Source organism: Oryx dammah, unplaced genomic scaffold (genome assembly GCF_014754425.2).
Source record: "Oryx dammah isolate SB20612 unplaced genomic scaffold, SCBI_Odam_1.1 HiC_scaffold_9, whole genome shotgun sequence".
NCBI lineage: Eukaryota > Metazoa > Chordata > Mammalia > Artiodactyla > Bovidae > Oryx > Oryx dammah.
Window position 1 is genome coordinate 16,372,929 of NW_024070193.1, and position 19,895 is coordinate 16,392,823.

Below are 19,895 nucleotides of genomic sequence, written 5' to 3' on the forward strand. Positions count from 1 at the left end.
TTATTGGTACTTAAAGATTTAAATGGCCTTCCCTGGTGGCTCAGACAGTAAAGCGTCTGCCTACAATGCAGGAGACCCGGGTTCAATCTCTGGGTCGGGAAGATCCCCTGGAGAAGGAAATGGCAACCCACTCCAGTATTCTTGCCTGGAAAATCCCATGGACAGAGGAGCTTGGTTGGCTACTTGTCCATGGAGTCGCAAAGAGTTGGACACGACTGAGTGACTTCACTAACTATCTACTATCAATAAAGGTTTAAATGCAAGATATGACACCATAAATCTTCTAGAAGAGAACTTAGGCAAGACATTCTTTGACATAAATTTTCTTAGTCTCTGAAGGCAAAAGAAATAAAAGCAAAAATAAACAAATAGGGCCTAATCAAACTTAAAAGCTTTTTCACAGCAAAGGAAACCATCAAAAAAATACAAAGACAACTTACAGAATAGGAGAAAAGATTTGCAAATGATGCACCCAGCAAGGGCTTACTTTCCAAAGTATATAAACAGCTCATACAACTCAATATCAAAACAAACAAACAAACAACCCAATCAAACAATGGGCAGAAGACCAAAACAGACATTTCTCCAAAGATCTATAGCTGGTCAACAGGCACATGAAAAGATACTCACATCACTAATCATTAGAGAAATGAAAATCAAAACCATAATGAGGTATCACCTCACATTTCACATAGGTCAGAACTGCCATCATCAAAAAGTCTACGAATAATAAATGCCAGAGAGGATGTGAAGAAAAGGGAAACCTCCTACACGGTTGGCAGGAATGGAAACTGGTGCAGCCACTATGGAGAACAGTATGAAGGGTCCTTAAAAAACTAAAAACAAACTTACCATATGATCCAACAATCCCACTCATGTGCACATATCCACAAAAGATGATGACTCTAACTGGAAAAGATATATGCACCCCAATGTTCAGAGCAGCACTACTTGCAATAGGCAAGATATGGAAGCAACTTAAGTGCCCATAGACAGATGAGTGGACAAAGAAGTAGTGCTGCTGCTGCTGCTGCTGAGTCGCTTCAGTCGTGTCCGACTCTGTGCGACCCCATAGACGGCAGCCCACCAGGCTCCGCCGTCCCTGGGATTCTCCAGGCAAGAACACTGGAGTGGGTTGCCATTTCCTTCTCCAATGCATGGAAGTGAAAAGGGAAAGGGAAGTTGCACAGTCGTGTCCAACTCCTAGCAACCCCCTGGATTGCAGCCCACCAGGCTCCGCCGTCCATGGGATTTTCCAGGCAAGAGGACTTGAGTGGAGTGCCATTGCCTTCTCCAAGGAAGTAGTACAATGGAATGTTATTCAGCCACAAAAAAAGAATGAAACAATGCCATCTGCAACAACATGGACGGACCTGGAGATTATCACAGCAAGTGAGGCAAGTCAGACAAAAATATTACTTACTTGTGGAATCTAAAAAAACAGAAAATGATCCAAATGAACTTACTTACAAAACAGAAACAGACTAACAGACATAGCAAAAAACTTACTGTTACCAAAGGGGAAAGGAGGGAGGGATAAACTAGGAGTTTGGGATTAACGGATACACAAAATAAACAAGGACATACTCCATAGCACAGGGAACTATATTCCTATCTTGTAATAACCTATAATGGAAAAGAATACACACACACACATAACTGAATCACCTTGCTGTACACCTGAAACTAACACACTGGAAGTCAACTATATTTCAATTTTTAAAAAAAAAATTAATAAAATAAAGTTTCATCAGAACACAGCCGTGTTCATCACTTACATAAACGTCTAATGCTCACTCTTTTATACACCTGCAAGTTGAGCAGCATGTAGACACATGGGAACACTACATCCCGCTTTCTAATGTAGCCTAGAGATGGACCTCTTACTTCCCCACCTCTAAATTTCTCCTCTCAATCAATTCATCCCTCAATGGATGAATCAGGAAGCTCATGAAACTACAGCCCCTCCTTAGAGAGGTATCCATACGATTTCATACTTTTATAAAATTTGGAAAAGGTATTTTAACAAAATTTGGAAAGGGATATTTTTGAAATCTTTTTCTGTTTATAATTTGAAGACCCCACAAATTATATAAGTTTTCAGACTCTTCAAAACTGGATCTGCCCCTACATAATGCCCAGACATTTCCCCACCTAGTTCTACATTCAAGACCACATCACATTCAGCAGCAAGAAGGGTATTGTCCCACCAACTCCCAAGCAACTCTAGCCATGACGAGCAGTTTGATTTCCAATCCCCAGATGGCAACTCTGGTGGAGCTGCCCTTCCAGAGACACCCAGGATCCACCAGGACGTTCACGGAGCCGACCAGTCCTGAGAGGAGCCTGAGGGCACCCGCGTCCACAGAAAGTAAAGAGGAACGCCTGCTCACACACACTGTCCTTCAGCCGTTCCTTAGCTCCACTGAAATCTCACCATCCAATGCAATTTATGTATTTTCAGGACACACATAATCTATACTCTCCAATTACAGAGCCTCTGTAATCAGAGCACTTCCAAATAAGTGGCAGGTGGATGATCTAAAACTGCTTTCTAAAAAAGCAATGTGGCTTGGAAGAATAAGAAACGGGGGATCAAATCACAAAGTGTGCGTGCAAACAGTGGACAACTGTCTATTTAAAAGAACTCTCCAACACATAGCACAACCGTTACGGTGGGGTATTTACATCAATCAGGAGCCTTGGGAGTCCAGTTGTCCAATCAAATGCCCCCCTACCCCCGAATCAAAGGTCAGGTGGATAGCGTCCCTCCCTGGTCTATTCTTATCCCCCTCTCCCTGGTGTGGGGGAGGGGGCATCTCCATGGAGTGCAGCTGGCGGTCTTGATAAGCAGGTGTCAGGGAGTTGAACATGACCTTGCTCATCAGCTGGTGGGAACCAGGCAGACAAGGGAGTCTCTGTATCGCTGTCCACAGGGTCCCAGCCCCAGAAACAAGACACAGTGAGGCCTGGGGGAGGGAGGGAGGAAGGGAGGGAAGCTTTCACATACACCACCCCCGACCTGCTCCCCCCAGCCACCACCTCATACACCAGGGGGAAGCCACCAGACAAAAGGAAATCCACATCATTTCACTTGGGAGAGGAAAAACTTCCACCGAGAGGAAAAGAAAACTCTGACCATAAGGATGTGTTGAAGCGTTTCCCAAACAGCAGAGGTAGGCAAAGATAAGCTGAGGAGATGGGTTTTGAGGAAAATCAAGGGGAAAGTCAACATTCTCTGCAGAGCTGGCGAAATCAATCAGGAAAACTGTTGGCAGAGGTGGGAGGAGATGGAATGTACGTTCACCCAGCTGATTCCATCGTACAGCCAGCCAGGGCTGTGTCAATGGCTGTCACTGTACCAGCCCCTGGAAGGGGTCCAACATGCAGGACCCGCTCTGAATGTCCACTAACCCAGTTTCTAATTAAATGTGGGTTAACTGGCACTGCTCCTTACAGCTCAAGGGACCAATTCACAGCAGAAAGGAGCATTTTTCAAACTAAAAAGGCCAAGCCAGTACCTTTTATTTTCTCACATCCTTTCAGTTGCTCAACGTGACCCACTGCTGGCTGCACAGAGTCCTCAGTCCTTGGAGAAATCAACCCTCCCCGGCCCCTCAGCTGCCGCCGTGCAGTGACCGAAGCACCGACTTGGCAAACATGAACTTTAACTCCACTCCGCTTTTCCCATGCTGTGGTCGCCGCTGCCCCGCGGATGAGTCACCCGTGAAAGCCACCCATTGTCCCCAGCAGACGAAACGCTCAGTCCCAGAGAGTGGCGCATTCACACCTCTCCAAGAGGCAATCTCCTCCTGTGGTCTCTGGAGGATGCTACTGCCCGAGCAGTCTTCTGTTCCCAAATCAGCTGCCAACACAAACGTGAGAGAGACGGGCATGGGAGACAACTTTCAGAAGCGCCAGGACAAAGAGAGTATGAACTCTGAAACTCAAGGCAAACTTCGACTGAGACATTTACAGGCATAGAGAAATATCGGCCAATATGTTGGCAAAAAAACGCCACAGTTATTATACATGAACTAAGGCCCTGGGCTAAGGACACCTCATCTCACTTAATCCTCGGAACTGCCTAGAAGGCCCCACTATTAGCCTCATTTTACATTCCAGGAAACTCCAGCACAGGGAGGTTAAGTGATCTACCCAAGGTTACACGGTGGCACAGTCAGGCTGGGAACCAAGGCAGTTCATCTCCAGAGCGTGTGTTTTTCAATACCATGCCATCATGAGTTACTGAACTAATTTAGAATTGTGAGCTTCAAGTTATGCTAAAGTATTCACATTTGGGGGAGGCTGTGATTTTTTCAACTCACTTTTATGTCACTTCTCACTCTTCTCCCAAGAGATGCTATAACCTGGCTTTTCAGATATAAAAACTGCTGGTATCAGTCAGTGTGCTGAGCATCAGTTATATATCATCACATTTAATCCTCAGAACCAGTCTATGAGGGTGGCATTAATATTATCCCCTGCAGAGATAGAGACACTGAGGTTCAGGGAGGTCACATCCTTGCCCAGAGTCATAACACAGAGCAGGAATTTGAATCCCAAATGTCAGATTTCAGTGCCTACATTCTCTTATATATGCCATCTCTCACAGAATGTCAAGATTTCCCAGAAAAAAAAAAATCAAGAGTGTCATGAAATGAGGGGTGAGAATGACCAAATTCAAGAACCAAGCCCGCTGGACTCAGTGAATGGCAGAGACGGCAGCGGGAGGCTGAACTGTAGCTGCGGACCATCCACCCGGCCTCCGCCCTGCACCACCATGATCTTCGGCAAATCCCTGCTCTCTCCAAGCCTCAGTTTCCTAGCCTGTGGAGGAAGAGCAGAAACGGCAAGAGGCCCTGCCAGCCCAGGATTAGACAGGGCACATGGTCACCTGAGGCAGGAAGGGCTAGAAGGGTGGCTGTCTCCCCTCCCTAGCGGTTAACTTCCCTGCTCCTGGCACTAACCTCCAGAGGCAGCTTTGTAACTCTCCCTGGACTCAGGTCCGTACCCTGAGCAGAGTTCCCAGGTACAGCCCAAGGCCAGGCAGTGGTGAGGAGCCCACAGTTCCTCTGGGAGGAAGAAGGAGAGAGCTGAGAGAGGAAGAAGCTGGGGTGGGACAGTAAATTGAACAAGTGCTGGACCCCCATCCACAGTGTAAAAACATGTAGAAACCCCCTGAGCTCTGCCCGTAAGCTGGCACACACATCATATCTATTTAGAACTCAATAAACGTTAAAAAAAAATAAGTAAGTAAAAATATGTGAAGAGATGGCAAATCAGACGAGGCAAGAAGAGTCCGTCAAATTAAAACTTTGCTACTATAAATGCTCCAAAAAATATTTATCCCACCAAAGATATCCCTTTAAAAGTATCTACCTTCTAAGTTCTTTAGGAACAGGCAACAGAAGAACAACAAAGATGACCCCTGTGTTTTTCTGTGGGGTTGGGGGCAAGGGTGAGGGCAGTCCTTGACTTGACAACCAACTTGCAAGGTGCCCGTCTGATGCTTTGACTCTCCACTCTATTTCTATGTGTAATTCAGTGGAGCAAGTAAGTCCTCCAACTTCAGGTAAGACCTTAGAATCCTGATTCGGTCACTGACTTGCTGGGCCTCAGGTTGGGTGAGGAATCCCAGTGCCTGGCAGCTTCCCCTCCCACTTATGAGAAAGGACAGTGAGGACGCAGAAGAATGGGCATCACTGGCCCGGGAGTCGTGAACATGAGGTGTTTCTGCTACCCAGCAACTGATTCCCTGCCCGTGGGTAACAGGACTTGGCCTTTCCACTGGGGGAACCACCCCTCCCCACTCTGAGTTAATGGGTCCAAGTGAGGCTGACCCTATCCCCCCACCCGCATGGTCCAGAAGAAAGCATGGACAAGCTAAACAAATATGAGTCTACTTGGGCAGTCCTGTTAGAACAAGTGGGAATGACCCCGTGAACTCACTCCACCAGTGTGGGAGAATGTCAGCCTGGAGCTTCTGGGAGGTACCCTGTGGAAGAAGGCTTCCTGGGAATGAGGCCAATACAGAAAAAAGGCAGAGCCAAGAGAAGAAGAAAAAGGGACCCAGACCTAATAACACTGAACCCCTGGGTCCAGCCATGCCTGAAGCCGTATACTCTTAGCCCTTCCATTCACCTGATCATTGCAGTCCCTATGATGCTTACTCCAGACCGAATTGGGCTTCTGTCACTTGCAATAACAACAAATCTTGATTAATGGGACCAACTGCACAGAATCTCAAGATCTCCACGTTATCAACACAAGAAGGCACTGGAGGCCACCCAGCAGTATTGTGCACGCATCAAGCATTCAACAATGGCACGTTGGTCAGTGAATATTTGCTCATGACTCTAGCTTCAACTTCTCAAACTGAAATCAAGCTAGCCTGACAGCATTACTCTAAGCCACAGGATCGACTAACTGCATCTTCATGGAACAGTATTTTAAACGATGGTAACTTAAAATGCTTTTTAATGAGAAGAAACGTGGTTCATACTAGGAATGCAAAGATCGGTCAATATTAGGGAATAAATCAACGTAATTCATCTCATTACCAGAGTCAAAAGGAAAAAAAAATGTCTTCTTAAATGCCAATCTTGTTAAATTTCAACATTTATTCCTGACTTTTAAGGGGGAAAATAACCTCTTAACAAAATAGGAACAGAGGGGAATTTCCTCAAGAGCTCCACAGGTCAAACCAAAAGCCAACATTACATTTTGAGGGAAGGGTTAGAGCTCCACCACTGAAGTATAAGATAAGAAGGACTTGAGATTTCACCACTGTTTAACATTACTCAGGAAGCACTTGCTAACATAGTCACACAATCAAAAAAAATTACCAATTTGAAAGGAAGAGGAAGCAAAATTTTATTGAGTTACAGACAACATGATTATAAGCCTGGAAAAACTCCTCCCAATAATAATTTTTATTTTTTTATTTAAAAAATAAAATAAGATCTGAAAAATGATTAAAACCTATTAAAAACTATTACAACCTATAAAAAAAACTATTTTAAAAGTAGGACTATTTCATAATATTAGCCAACAGTAATAAAAGATGTTATTAACCAACAGCTTTCCTACATACCAAAAAAAAAAAAAAATTCCATGAATATATGATGGTGATCTGGCCAAAGTAAATGATTATTCTAACAAAGATTCCTTCTTCTGTGCTGTCGTAGGCCCCCTTCTCTGTTTGTGTGGATTTTGGTGGCATGTCTGAAATACACAGACAGCCCTAACCAAACAAGGACCTTGTCAAAAAGATGCTTATCTTGCTTTGGCTCAACAATCTCTGGTGACTGGGAAGCCATCTCCTGAGACGGCCTACTCGCCACCTAGCCAAGCCTAGTCGGTCCCTCTCCCATGCAGCACAGAGCAAGGAGACCCATTCTTCAAGATGTGACCTCACAGTGACAAGGCCGGTCACGCAGACCAGCACACATTTACTGGTTCTGCCATGCATGCTGTTCCTCACAAAGCTCAGCCCCTGTCCTGCCCCTGGGCTTGGGCATGCTTCTCTTCCACCTGCCAAGAGTTTCCCTAAAGAGGCTATGGGGCTTGCTGTCTCAGCACTCAGGCCTGTGCTAAAATGGTATTCTCTGAAAAAAAATCCCTCCCAGTTTCCCTGTCTAAAATTTCGTCTTATTCTCTATCCCTCTACGTAACTTTATTTTTCTTCACAGGATACGTCATCAGCTGATGTTGCTTCACACATCTGTCAGTTTATAGTCTGTTTATACAGACTTTCTCTTCAAACGGTGAACTCCATCAAGACAAGGGTCACCAGCTCTGCTTCATTCACTGCTGCCTCCCCCACCCTTAACACCCCCTTCTCAGACACAGCAGGGGTTCAACTAAAAAATGTTGGTTTTATGGACAGATGGATGGATGGATAGAAAAACAGATTCTTTAAGTCCTCAGATCCAATCCCAACCCTCAGTTCAGTTGCTCAGTCGTGTCTGACTCTTTGTGACCCCATGAACCGCAGCACGCCAGGCCTCCCTGCCCATCACCAACTCCTGGAGTTCAACCAAACCCATGTCCATTGGGTGGGTGATGCCATCCAACCACCTCATCCTCTGTCGTCCCCTTCTCCTGCCTTCAATCTTTCCCAGCATCGGGGTCTTTTCAAATGAGTCAGCTCTTCACATCAGGTGGCCAAAGTATTGGAGTTTCAGCTACAGAATCAGTCCATTCAATGAATATTCAGGACTGATTTCCTTTAGGATGGACTGATTGGATCACCTTGCAGTCCAAGGGACTCTCAAGAGTCTTCTCCAACAGCACAGTTCAAAAGCATCATTTCTTTGCTGCTCAGCTTCTTTATAGTCCAACTCTCACATCCATACATGGCTACTAGAAAAACCATAGCTTTGACTAGACAGACCTTTGTAGGCAAAGTAATGTCTCTGCGTTTTAATATGCTGTCTAGGTTGGTTATAGTTTTCTTCCAAGGAGCAAGCATCTTTTAATTTCATGGCTGCAGTCACCATCTGCAATGATTTTGGAGCCCAAGGAAATAAAGTCTCTCACTGTTTCCATTTTCTCCCCATCTATTTGCCATGAAGTGATGGGACCGGATGCCATGATCTTCGTTTTCTGAATGTTGAGTTTTAAGCCAACTTTTTCACTCTCCCCTTTCACTTTCATCAAGACACTCTTTAGTTCTTCGCTTTCTGCCATAAGGGTGGTGTCATCTGTGTGAGGTTATTGATATTTCTCCTGGCAATCTTGATTCCAGCTTGTGTTTCATCCAGCCCAGCATTTCGCAGGATGTTCTTTGCATATAAGTTAAATAAGCAGGGTGACAATATACAGCCTTGACGTACTCCTTTTTAGATTTGGAACCAGCCTGTTGTTCCATGTCCAGTTCTAACTGTTGCTTCCTGACCTGTCTACAGATTTCTCAGGAGGCAGGTCAGGTGGTCTGGTATTTCCATCTCTTTAAGGATTTTCCCAACCCTCCAAACTGAATACTTTTTTAACATTGGAAACATTTTGTATTGGGGTATAGCCAGTTAACAACGTTGTGATAGTTTCAGGTGGACAGTAAGGGGACTTAGCCGTACACATACATGTACCCATTGCCCCCCAGACTCCTCCCGTCCAGGCTGGCACAAAACGCTGAGTAGAGTCACATGTGCTATACAGTAGGTTTCTGTTGGTTATCCATTTTAAATATCGCAGTGTGTACATGACCTTCCCAAAGGATTTTGTGCTCAGATTCTCAGTCGTGTTTGACTCTTTGTGACCTCATGGACTATAGGTCCCCGAGGTCCCACCAAACTCCTCTGTCCGTGGGATTCTCCCAGCAAGAATACTAGAGTGGGTTGCCATTTCCTCCTCGAGGGGATCTTCCCAACCCAGGGATCGAATCCACGTCTCTTATGTCTCCTGTATGGACAGGTGGATTCTTCCTACTAGCACCACGATGAAAAGAGGACTAAAGGGACATAAGAACAAAATGCAGTGCTTCAGCCAGGAATGCTCCCTGGACATGGGGTGGGAAAGAGGAGAAATGGAATGAGCTATAAAAACTGTTTTGAAAACACTAAGGAAATTTGAATATGGTCTGGCTATTTAAAGATGTTATAGGCCTCAGATAAATAAAAAGAGACTTGAATAATCAAAGAAGTAAAATTAATACTGAACACAGATTTTTAAAAAAAGAGATTCTTTGGAAGGATGAGAGAAGTATCAAGGGCATTTCTGAATGGTAATAGTGACATCTGACTTGTGTTCCCTAAATGCACTCCCACCTCTTCCCTCAATCCTAAAATGGTTCTGTGCACAGGCTTCTGAAGATGAACCTCCTTGAAGAAAGTGTATCAGCTTTTAAAAAAGTTTTTCTGACATACAGCTGATAAAAGCCAATGTCTCTTTATGATATGGTGCTGCTGCTGCTGCTGCTGCTGCTAAATCGCTTCAGTCGTGTCCAACTCTGTGTGACCCCATAGATGGCAGCCCACCAGGCTCCCCCATCCCTGGGATTCTCCTGGCAAGAACACTGGAGTGGGTTGCCATTTCCTTCTCCAATGCATGAAAGTGAAAAGTGAAAGTGAAGTCGCTCAGTTGTATCTGACTCCTAGCGACCCCATGGACTGCAGCCCACCAGGCTCCTCCGTCCGTGGGATTTGCCAGGCAAGAGGACTGGAGTGGGTGCCATCGCCTTCTCTGCTGACATGGTGCTAAAGGAGGGCAAAGGTGTTCCGGCTCACCTGGAGGTGAAAGGTTGCCTAGGTTGGGTTCTTCACCTCGTGCTGAATAGCGCTACCCTTTCCACTGAAAGGGCAAGGACATCCCATACTCACATTTGCCTATAGGACAAAAACCGCATGAACAAAAGATGGGAAGCAGATCATCTGTCTTGAGTTTCTACATACTCCATTAGATGCATTTATGAAGTACTGCCGGCCTTTGGATCTCTTGCTATTTGTAAACACCTATGAATAGATTTCACTTACTGGAATTTATATACTTCCTTGGATTTCAAGTTAGTATTGGAAATAGAATTTATTTTCTTGTTTGCAATGTTAATGTAATCTCATGATAGAATTTTTTAAACTATTGGGACTTGCCCCATTGACACAGGGAAAATCTTCATTATTTTAGAATCATGTACTATGCCCAACCACTGCAATGAACTTATGCAAATTCAGAAAATACATAATAAAGAGAACAACTGACACTAAAAAAAGACATTTTAAAATTATTGCTAATTTGCAGAGGTGGGTAACAGTGGGTGAGTATGAAGAAGACTGCCCCTATTTTAAGAGTTACAGGTCAAGGTATTTAGAGGTAGTCTGCAATGGATTTCCAGGTCGGGGGGGGGAAGTACATATGTGTACACATATACACACACAGAGAGAGACAGTAATGATGCAAAACGTTCAAATAAAATCTAGGTTAAAAAAAAATCTGTTAACTTTTCTTGCAAATTTTCCAAATATACAGTTGGGTGGAAAAAATACAAGATAAAACTTAGTTTCTTTGATAACATACTATAATAAAAAGATAAAGAACATGAAGAAAGGAGTTGTTAGGTCCTTCACAAGTGATTAGATCTTCATTGTTTCAGAACTTAAAATATGCCTACTATCCAAAGCACAATATTCTTTTTGCATGACCGATAGTTTTATACTTTCCTTAAAATTCTCCGCAACAGTGAAAGTGTGCCTTCTGCCTGGAATGCTCACATCCTCTACCCCAGGAAGTGTTTTCATGTCACAGGAGAGGTGAAACTCCCCTTTACTTGCTTTAAATTGAAATTGAAGTCGCTCAGTCGTGTCCGACTCTTTGCGACCCCATGGACTGCAGCCCACCAGGCTCCTCCGTCCATGGGATTTGCCAGGCAATAGTCCTGGAGTGGATTGCCATTTCCTTCTCCAGGGGACCCTTCCCAACCCAGGGATCGAACCTGGGTCTCCCGCATTATAGACAGACGCTTTACCATCTGAGCCACCAGGGAAGTTAGGGAGTACAAAACAGGTTATTAAAACTCACCCACAACACCATCACATAACGTAACAGAACATTCTGCCCAAGTGATTGTGAGGTTAACGGCTGACTTTCCCACTAATTAGAACCTCCACGCGGGCAGGGGCAGCACTGAGTTCCTGCTCATTCATTTGTAGGACAGAGCCAGGCACACAGCAGCCACTCAAGAAATACTTGTTACATGAATGGGCTATTATACAGCCCTTAAAAAAGAATGCATAGGAAGACCATGTAACGAAAAAATGATTGACACAAGTGAGAAGTATCATAACCACTATGATCACAACAGTGTGGAAAACTAAGACTTGGCAAAACCCCATCAACTACCAAAACTAAAGTGGTAGCAAGACGGGGTGGGGAAGGTAAGAAAATGAGCTGCCTTGGAAAAATCCTAAGAGTGTGGGAGGTGCCGAAGGAATGAGGAAGGACCACAGGGACCCGGGGAAACGGGGACAGTGAGGAAAGGAAGGAGGGAAGCGAGGCCAAGGGTGAAAGCTTTCCTTACTTGTTCAAGGGGACAGACGGGTAAAAAAGGTCCTCAGCCCTAATCATGAGGACAACCTCCCAAAGCACAACTGGGCGCTGACCCGGCCCCATTAATTGCCAGCAACCATGGCTGCAGGACACCCAGGTTCTAACTCCACCTCTGCTACAAACTCATTGTGTAGCCTCCACGCACATCTCCTCCCCAGGCAGTTTCCTTACGGGCAAAACAACCAGTTCCAGATCTAGCCCTGAGCCCGGGGCAGCGCCTGGCACACAGCAGGCTCTCAACCCACCCCCATCCTTACAGAAGACGCTGGCTCCTGCTCGTGTGCACAGCACTGCACAGGCTGGGACAAAGGCCACAAGCAGCTCAAGCCCAAGCAGCGAACACAGGGAGCCTGCTCGCGTTCCCGCGCTCTTCCCTCATCTAGAGACAGAGTCTTAAGACTCCCTCCACTCAAAACCCAGAGGACATCCAAAACGAGCCAGTGCTTCATAAATGCATCAAGACAGTTGAGGTACAGTGAGCGCTTCAACCACTGTGGGTTCACATGCCCCCACCCCGAGCTTCATACAGTTCTCCAAGGCTGACTCTTGGTCGATTTTCCTCCAGGAAATGTGCCACGCTCTTGCCTGGGAGGAATTTTTTTTTTTTTAATCAGATTCCCAGGAGGGAGACTGACGCACATGGCCCCACCCAGCAAAGACTCAGCATCAGGACAGGTGCTGCTTTTCACGTGTCAACCGTCCGTCTCCAGGGTGGGGGCTGGGTGAGCATCCCCTGCCAGGCTTGGAGCTGTGTTTCCTGGCACCACATCAAGTGTGGTGCCCATCCGAGTCCCCTTCAGTTTGAGTGTTTTTAAGCACTTCCCAGGTGCACAGCGTGTGCCAGACCCTCTAGGCCCTGCCTTAACCCTGCTTATCTCCTGTTACAGACCTTCATCTCCCCTTCTGTGTCGGAAGCAAGGCCCAGATCTGACTGCATTCCCCAGGGTGCTGATAGAGCTGAGCACACGGTGGGTACTCAAATAACTGCTGAACAAAGTTTCCAAGGTGATCACTATAAGGATCGTCATAGAAAACTCTGACGTCTCCTCCTCGGTTCTGCAGTTGGTGGGAGAATGATTACAGGCTGATAACAGACTAAGGCCATGCGCCAGCTGTTAGCCAGGTGCCCAGTGATCTCAAGTGAGGGACTTCTTACCAGACTGAACCTTCACGTCAACTTTATGACCTAAATACCACTGTTATCCACCTTCATGGATGGCAAACCGAGACCAGGAAAACTTCAGCAACTGGGCCAAGGATCGTCACCCCTTTGTCTAACATCCTCCTGGCAGTTCCCCCATCACCAGGGCCCATTATGAAGAGACTGCTTGGAATTAGAAACATGTTGGTGGGCTCCCAGTGAAACTCGAATGCCCTCCGTCTGCACCTCAATGGATTCCCTCAGCTGAAGCCCAGTCCCACCCCTGGGGCAGCCACAGCAACCCCTCCGCATCCTGCAGAGGAGCTCCAGGCACTCACCTGCAAGGACAAGGTAAGACGAGGGTCCCAGTCAGATGAGAAACAGTGGGGAGTGGCAAGAAGGCCAGGGGCTTTCTCCCTTAAGAGCATCAAAGACACGGGTATCCCAACAATTACCTGTGACACTGGGGCAGGCCATGAAATTAAAAGATGCTTACTTCCTGGAAGGAAAGTTATGACCAACCTAGACAGCATATTCAAAAGCAGAGACCTTACTTTGTCAACAAAGGTCTGTCTAGTCAAGGCTATGGTTTTTCCAGTGGTCATGTATGGATGTGAGAGTTGGACTATAAAGAAAGTTGAGCACTGAAGCATTGATCCTTTTGAATGGTGTTGGAGAAGACTCTTGAGAGTCCCTTGGACTGCAAGGAGATCCAACCAGTCCATCCTAAAGGAGATCAGTCCTGGGTGTTCATTGGAAAGACTGATGTTGAAGCTGAAACTCCAATACTTTGGCCACCTGATTCGAAGAGCTGACTCATTGGAAAAGACCCTGATGCTGGGAAAGATTGAAGGCAGGAGGAGAAGGGGATAACAGAGGATGAGATGATTGGATGGCATCACCAACTCAATGGACATGGGTGTGGGTAAACTCTGGGAGTTGGTGATGGACAGGGAAGCCTGGCGTGCTGCAGTTCACGGGGTCACAAAGAGTTGGACACGGCTGAGCGACTGAACTGAACTGAACTGGGGCAGGTACTTAAAACTGCTCATTCATCTGCAAAATGGAGGCAGATAATGTGCATCCTGCTCAATTGCTGTGGTGTTTGGAGCCAATACAATAAAAAGCCCCTCAGGAGGTGCCCAGAATTGGAAGACATTACTGTAATTTTCTATGTAGAGAAGTGGTCAGGCTCCCTGGAGAACTGAAGAGCTTTTTCAGTGTCTTCACAGCAGATCTTTCAGGACACTGTCCTAATTAATGCCTCTAACCACATAAAGGACACAGAAAGATGATTTAGCGGGGAAAACCCACAACAAAGCAGAAGTTGAGGCTCAGGAGGCTCAACCTGGGCCTTGGTTTTTCCATTCCGGCTACAAGACCACAGCCCAGCACTTTGCCTCCCAAAGTGTCAGTTTCTCATCTGTAAAATAACATCCCTGGGTCTTCATGTGTCTCAGAGAAGATCACTCACTCAGTTACCTTAACACTCGTTTAATAATAACCTGTCTCTGGGCTTATGCCAATGAGTATAATGAGGAGTGCATTCTGTTTTCATATTTATGCAACAAATGTTTAGTGAGTGATGACTCTATCCCAGGCACCACCCTGAGGAGTCAACACAGACCACGTCTGTCCTCAGTGACTTACAAAGGTTTTCAGATGTTTCAAGCAATATACCAGACTGCCCTGGCGGTCCAGTGGCTAAGAATGCACCTGCCAATGCAGGGGGCAAGGGTTTGATCCCTGGTCTGGCAAGATTCCACATGCAGCAGGGCAGCTAAGCCCACGTGCCACAAACACTGAGCCACGCTCTAGGGCCTACGCTCTGCAACAGGAGAAGCCACTGCAAAGAGAAGCCTGCGCATCCCATCTAGAGAGCAGCACCCACTCACCTCAACCAGAGAAAGCCCACACACAGCAACAAAGCGCTAGGGCAGCCAAAAAAATTTTTTAATTAAATATATATACACACAGGTATATATACATCTAAAATTTTAGGATTGAAAGGAAAAGTTGTTAATCAACCAACCGTCACACAATCAAGGAGAGGCAGAGCAGATGCTGCACACTCGTGTTTCAAATTGCAGCTGAGTGTTCTTTGTACAGAAAAATTTCTGCCTGACTAAAAACAGGCATGAAAACACCTGACCCTTCCACTTTTCCACTCACTCACTGGCAGTTTTGACAGAGACTGGAAGACCTCTTCCATCTTTTGCCTACAATACTATTTTAAAGTTCCTATCAAAAACAAACAAACAAAAAAAACACGAAAGCATTCAAATATCCAGCATCTGTGCCTCTCTGTCCCAGGGACATCACTGCAGTACTGGGAAGAAGCTTCTAGATCTTCTAGTCGGGCATGTCCCTAGTGTAATCCGTGCAACGGCAGGTGTGGCAGGCGGGGTACCGCACACCCTACCCTCCCTTAAAAGACCCCTCCCTGCAAACTGACCTTTTACAGGCTCTGTTGGGTCCTGTGAGGAAGGTCACACTTGTCTGAGCCGAAGTCAGCAATGGCCAAACAAGTCTGGCCACAGGCCCCGTTTTCCCCTTGGGGTGCTTATTGTTTGGAGGCAATCCCGCTGTGAGGAGCAGACTGTGAGAGATGCTGACAGAAACTCCAGGAAGACACCTTGGAGAGGTGAAGTGCCTTGCTCAAGGTCACGGGGCTGCTGAGTGTGAGACTGAAGGCTAGTGTCTCTGCTCAGGAGGCGTTACTCTCCCTTTTGCTGGGTCTCCAGCTTCTCAGGCGCTTCCCAGGTGGTGCGAGTGGTAAAGAATCCATCAGCCAACACAGGAGATGCAAGAGACACAGGTTCAATTCCTGGGTCAGGACCTACATCCCCTGGAGGAAGAAACAGCGACCCACTCCAGTATGCTTGCCTGGAGAATCTCACGGACTGAGGAGCCTGGCGGGCTATAGTCGATAGGGTCGCAGAGAGTCAGACACGACTTAGCAACTGAGCATGCACACAGGCACAGTGCAGACGCCAGCTGCTCAAGGTCAGCAGTTGAACTTCTGGAGGTGGAGGAAGCTGAGCAGGCCCCTGCAGCCCTTGGGTAGTGAACAAAGAGCTCATAAAAATCAATGACCAAAACAGCTCCTGCCTAAAGGACAAGATGGAAGCTGATAAGCAGGTCAAGAAGACAGCAACTAACAATAAACGGTGAAACTAGCCTGTCTAAGGTGAGGGCTCTTGAGGCAACCTACCCTTAGATCGTGCAAACAGAACAGACACACAGCAAACCTCAATTCCAGATACAGCTCTTCATGCTGTGATTCATCCACTAATCACCCTGGGGATTTCTCTGGCACTTCCACTTCCACTAGAGGTTAAGAACCACATGCTTCCCCTGTAGGAGGCACAGGTTCAATCCCTGGTCAGGGAACTAAGATCCCGCCGCAAGTTGTAGCCAACAACAAAAGAAAAACCATTCTGTTTTCTAGCCAGTTCAGCCCACTAAAGCCACTCACGGGTTGAGAACTTATTGTGCACAGGGCTCTGGACTAGACATGGAGTGTCGCTACACCAGACAAGTCAGTAAAGTAGCCAAGCCAGCACAAAGGAGGTGCTCAAAACACCCTGGAATAAATGATGGAGCCAGAGAAGAGCTTTATTTTCATAAAAGAGGTACACATTTGTACAACCTGAGAGTGACAGGCCCTGCAAGCAAGGAGTAACCCCATATTTGAACATGTTCCGAAAGTGCTTAGGGCTGCTAAGCAAGGATAGGAGGGTCACTGACTGACTGGCTGACTCATGAACAAATGAATGAATGAAAACCTTCCACTTCTCCAGCGTGGCTGAGTCCTAACCTGCTATCCATTTCAAGGAGCTATCACAAGGCCATATGTATGAAGGACTTATGTGAAGAGCAAGGGATTCTCCCCTCAAAATCCTCTTGAACATCAGCCATTCTGATTGCCTAACTCTGCTACTGCACAGCTGAGGAAACAGAGGCACAGAGGCGCTATCCCGCCAGCATCACTGATAGCAGCAGCAAACTGCATTCCCAGGGCTTCCTCTTCTAGAAAGCTTGTGTTCTTGTGAGTTGGCACCCAGAAGTACAAGTACAAATAACGGTCACTCAGTTAATAAATGCTTTGGGACTAGGTCTCCTCAAAATAAAGTCACTTGCTTAAAAGACAAAATGTCCATAAAGCTCAGGAGCAAAACGACATCCCCTCAGAAAGGAGTGAGGTCTGTGGGCAGGGCCTCCAGGGAGCCCCTCTCCTTGGGGACCTGGGGTTGGCTCCAGGTGAGCTCAGGTCCTTCGCAGGAGCAGGTTCTGTTACACCATTTCACCTCAAGGATCCGGGGCCCGCCCCTTACCACTACCTGACCCCTACACTTGTCAGTCCAGAAAGAGCAGTGGGCACCTACTGCCTGCCAAGCACTGGGGAAACAACTGTGAACAAAACAGCCAAGACTTGGCCCCATGGAGTTCATAGTCCATTAAGTAAGGTAGACACCAAAAAGATGATAACATATAGGATAAGAAATCATGTCAATGAATTATCATTTCTAAACCAAAAGTCTGGCTGAATCAATCTTCTGTTGGAAAAATCTTCCTAGGCTCCTCACGCTATGTGGGATTAAATATAAACAAACAAAAATGAAAACAGATGCCTTAACTGGGGGCCAACTCCAGGCCAGGTGCCTGACTATGACTAACTCAGGACATGCCATTGCAGGAGGTACTATTATTATCCCCATTGACCAATGATGAATTAAAATTTTCCACTTAACCACTGCTCATTGTGTGTGCAAAAGCCCACTCCCTCCAACCCTGAATTCCCTGAGAATTCATCTTACTTAAGTTGCTGTCTCTGGTGCACACATTTATATTTCATAAATTCCCACTGAATGAATAATTAACTAATCAATGGGCTGGTTTCCTTCAAGGCATTATCAGTTAATAAAATCAATTTGGGGAATAAGTGCTCCTAATAATCACATGAGAAGTAGCTGCGATGTTGTGTAAAGAGCCAGAGCCCGAGCCCCTGCAGGCCTGAGACCAGGCTAGTCTGTGTGAACGCAGACAATCATTTCCCCCTCAGGCCTGACTGCTCCACACTGTCCTGATGAAGAAGAAACCAGACAGTGAGCCTAGGACCTCTGTTGGCTCTGCATGTTTATGTGTCTGAAACATAATGGGGAGTCGGGGGTAGGGGCTGGGGCTCAGAAGGACCTCTGAAACTGCACTCTGCCTGCTTTAAGAATAAGGTCTAAAGTTAAACATTTTAGGGAGGATAACTAATCAGGTCTATAGGGGCAAGAGAAGAACCTCCTCTCTGGCTACAGTTCAGTAGGCTTATTTATTCTAATCAAGTAGATTCATTCCCATGACAAATAGGCTCACCCTGAAAGCCCCTTACCAGGGAGGTGTTCTGGACGAGCACCGGTGGGACCATCACCCCCAGCTGTACACCAGCGCAGAGGGGCTGGTGAAATGCAAGAGCCCGTGTTCATATGCTGGAGGCAGACAAAATCCAAAACACACTCTCCACTTCTACACTCTCCTCTAGGAAGGCCCTTGAGTGTGGTCAAGGCCACCATGAACACGGGCCTGACAGCTGCATGTGGGCCATAAGCTATGACCACAGAAGAACTTGCCACTGAGCAAGCATGAGTCTGCCTGTCACTCAAAGTGAGAGCAACATGTAGGAGCTGGGGCTCCATGGCAAGACAGGGTATTTGTTTATTTTCCCTTGTTGTTTGGATTGTTTTTGAATCAATTTATGTCCTCATGTCACCTAACGGACATAATTGGGGTAACAACACAACTCCCTACCTCACAGGGCTGTGGTGATAATTAAATGAGTAACCCAAGTGATCCACCCAGAGCCTGACACAGACTAAACACTCTGATTGTTGCCAAGGATGATGGCGATGGTAGTGGATGAATTCATTTGAGTAGGGAAATCCAAAGCAAGGCTCTCCCAACAATCCCTGCCAGGATCTGGAGAGAAGCAGGTGATCCTGGGATGACTGATCCTGGAAGAGCAGACTTGGGTGCTTTTCAGAAGAGAAACAGAGAGGTGTCCACTCTTGGGCGAGACCCAGGTTGCCCAGGGGCCTGGGCCTCAGGATAGTCACTGAATCCTGTAAGGACTGACGCTTGCTGGGGCCACTGGGAAATGCAGAGACCTGAGAAGATGAACTTCCCAGAGTAAAGAGAAGGGGGAGGAAATTACAATCATGGAGAGATACCATTGTTCACCCATCAGACTGGCAAAAATCAAAAAGCATGAAGAACTGAGGTGCGGCAAGAGGTGGGCAAAGAGGAAATCTGGTATCTGTTGGTAAGTGATGAGAGAATGAACTGGCAATATTTATGAAGATCTTAAACTCATTCACGGGGTGGCCCAACAACTTCACTCATCAGTAACCAACATGTCTGCCCATGTGCTTGGAGGCATAAACCAGAAAGTGCATCAAACACTGCTATTAATATTAAGGGCAAAAAAGAGAATCCACCCACCCACCACCAACAGGAAACACTGAGATTCTCCTGCCATGGACCCAATACTCACTTTGCAGCAAAACAAGGTAGTTTCACATGTACTGTCTTGAAAACATTTAAAATCATATTATTGAAAGTTTTACAAAGGGTACAGAATAGGCCAGCAAGCATAGTATGACAGACTGTTTTTAAAGAACAGGAAGGAAGGAAAGAATGACTTTTTTTCCTATGCATGTTGCCT

At 46.3% G+C, this 19,895-nt stretch overlaps 1 protein-coding gene and 1 non-coding gene across 3 annotated transcripts in view; both read right to left on the reverse strand.

The window, feature by feature from the left end:
• Positions 1-19,895, reverse strand: part of ARHGEF3 (Rho guanine nucleotide exchange factor 3) — a 306,250-nt gene that overhangs the window by 246,096 nt on the left and 40,259 nt on the right. The gene's annotated exons all lie outside the window — the stretch shown is intronic.
• On the reverse strand, positions 11,408-11,479 carry TRNAY-AUA. Its single transcript has one exon. It is a non-coding gene; the product is annotated as a tRNA-Tyr (tRNA).